Here is a 3,330-nt window from a genome sequence, read left to right as displayed (position 1 = left end):
GCTAGTACATGTTGTTTAAGTGGTATACAGGTTTCAAAAGTGAAAAGGTGCCATAACATTTCACAATGGTGTAATGTTAGCTCAAAGACACGAGTTACACAGCTGCACTTATGAATGATTAGTTGCGTGTGCTAATATCACTGGTTGCCTTAACAACAAATGACAATAACTAAACGATGAACTGTGAAAAATACATTATTGCTGGCAATTTTGAGCAGATTTATTTATCACTGTTACACAATTAATGCCTGCTAGTCCTATTAAACAAGAATCTGTTAGGATAAAGCATTTCTTTGGCAGAGGCAACAGTGATATTGACCCAATAAGTATAGGTGGAACTGTTTTCAACATCTCAAAGTTAATGCCTGAACACGGTAACCACCTCTCTCTCTCTCTCTCTCTCTCTCTCTCTCTCTCTCTCTCTCTCTCTCTCTTACCTTTTTTATGTGGGCATGTGGGGGATAACTAAATGGTGAGGTTGTCAGTCCCATGATCCAAAAGTTATTTACCTAAGATACAGTGTCTGTTAAAAGTGGGTGGATACAGTGACAGGAGTGAAACTATAAAAGGATGAATTTACAACAAATGCAGTGGAAAGCATAAAATGGTAGGCCAAATGTAAAAGCTGGATACACAGAGGTATAAAAGAGTGGTATTTGCATAGAGGAGTGGTCATGGGTCCAAGCCTAGAAAACACAAAGAGAGGCTCCAACCACAACCACCTTGTCCCTGCTCCAGGAGGAAAGCAAAACTTATAACTGAAAATTAAACCACTTTTAGGTAGGAAACTGACGAACAGTTCAACCATATGTGAATCGCCTGCTAATACTGAAGACAAAGAATCTAGAAGACTAAACTTAAGACGGCCAAAGGAAGGGGACATTCCACCAATATATAGAATACAGTCAGTCTGGCTCCACAGACACATTGTGGGGGTGACTTGTTACACAAGAGAAAAAAGTGGATGTGCCTAGTATGACTGATGCATAGACAGCATAAGACAGTGGACTCCTTCCGAGAGGAGCAGAAGGACGAGTGCCAAACTGCAGTAGTCTCCTTGACTGTGGCAGTGCACCAGATGTCATTTCCCTTTTTGGCAAAGAGAGATTTGATGAGTATCCTCTTATATGCACCTGAAACCATGAAAGGGAATGGGTGGTAAGTATCTGCCTCTCTAGCCAAACAGTCAACAAGTTCATTGCCTGGGATGCCCAACAAGACTTGGGACCCAGAGAAAGACAACGGAACAGGTGGCAGGGCCAAGGGCAGAGAGGAGTTCATGGGTAGCAGAGACCAAAGGGTGATGTAGCCTGCATGCTGCTCACTGAGTCAGCACATATTAAAACACTGTGATAGGAAGCCTGAGTAATGAAATGGAGAGCCCTCTTAATGGCTATCAGCTCTGCTGTGAACACACTACATGATCCCAGCAGCAAATGGTGTTCCATGCTAGTAGGAGGCGTAAAAGTTATCCCACCTTATCTATCATTTTAGAACCATCAGTATAGAGGATGGCAGCAATCTGGAATTCTTCAAGGATGGAACATAGAAGATGCCAGAATATCATAGGGGTGACAGAGACCTTAGGGCCATGAAATAGATCAATCCTAATTGTGTTCGAGGCGTCATAAAGGAATTGGGGGGGGGGGGGGGGGGGAGAATTCACAGGGCACATTCCAATGCATGGAGATGGAGATTTTCCAGTGAGTGGAGAGGAGGGAAGTGATTGGTTGGTTGGCTGACTTAAAAGAGTGGGGAAGGGATCAAACTGCTAGGTCATCGGTCCCTTGTTCTGAATAACACAGTGACACAAGGGTGAGAATAAAACAAGTGAGACTGACAACACAAAATGGAGAGATAGGAAAAACCACAAGAGCTACAGAAGGGCAACAAATACTTAAATGCACAAAGGGGAGAAGAAAACCACTGAAACGCAAGAAACAGGTGGAAGAGATTAAAACGACAAAAACAGATTACCCTGGCTGGTTGACCTTAAGGATGAAAAGGAGAAGCCAGCCACTGTGCAACACATTAAAAGCTCCAGCCTAAAAGCACTAGGAAGGAGAACACAGAGGGACAAAGGACATGCACTAAAACTTAGATCAAGTGTAAAACTAAATCAGCTGATGAGGCATTGTCAGATAAAATTAGTGGCAACGAGACCAGTAATCAAAGATTTCGTCACAGGGCAGTCAAAGTGGGGCAGTGCACCAGAATTTGGGCCACTGTCAACTGGGCACCGCATCGACACTGAGGCGGGTCTTCATGGTGCAGGATGACTGGGTGTTGTGTGCTGTCCTTAGTTTAGTTAGGTTTAAGTAGTTCTAAGTTCTAGGGGACTGATGACCATAGATGTTAAGTCCCATAGTGCTCAGAACAATTCATGGTGCAGGAGATACCTGCCGGTCGCCCAAGCGTGGCCAATGCGGACCCAGTAGAGAACCATGAGAGGCCTGCATGGAGCACTGCCACACATTAGTAGTCTCCTTACTGGCATGCCATTTGTTGTGCATACTATGCCATTCTGTCTCCCAAAGCCAAAAAACCTGGCAGTATAAAAACGAACACAGGCCAGTTATTGGAATGCCAGTCTCCATAAGCAGTTTCCGTGTAGCCAGTTTGTCCAGCCTGTCAGCAAGTTCATTGCCTGGGTTCTCGACGTGTCCTGGGGTCTACACAAACACCACTGAACGACTGGACCATTCCAGGGCATAGATGGCCTCCTGGATGGTCACTACCAAAGGATGATGCGGGTAGCACTGGTTGATGATAGCTTGTAGGCTGCTCAAGGAGTCAGTACACAGAAGAAACGACTCCCCAGGGCATGAATGGATGTGCTCAAGAGCACGAGATATAGCCACCAGGTCTGCAGTGAAAACACTGCAGCCATCAGGCAAGGAATGCTGTTCAATATGTCCTACATGGACACACGTAAAGCTGACATGGCCATCAGCCATCGAGCTGTCGGCGTAAACCACTTCATGGCCTCAGTAGATGTCAAGAATTGAGAGGAAATGACAGCAGAGCACTGTGGGGTGAACTGAGTCCTTTGGGCCATGTGAAAGGTCCAGACAAAGCCACAGCCTAGGTGTACACCATGGAGGTGTACATGAATGGACCTCGAGTATAGGTGGTAAAGGCAAGGACTCTAGTTCAGATAGAAGGCATAATGTGTGAAATGTAACAGGCTAGCAGTTGTGCACACCTGACCTGCAATGGAGGGGCTCCAGCCTCCGCCAGGACACTTGTCACCAAACTCGTCCTAAAAGCTCCTGTCGCTAGTCAAATGCGGCAAGTAAATGCAATGCTGAGGGCACCGCTGAACCATAA

Source organism: Schistocerca nitens, chromosome 11, assembly GCF_023898315.1.
Source record: "Schistocerca nitens isolate TAMUIC-IGC-003100 chromosome 11, iqSchNite1.1, whole genome shotgun sequence".
In the NCBI taxonomy this organism is placed as follows: domain Eukaryota; kingdom Metazoa; phylum Arthropoda; class Insecta; order Orthoptera; family Acrididae; genus Schistocerca; species Schistocerca nitens.
This window is presented reverse-complemented; position numbering follows the sequence as displayed.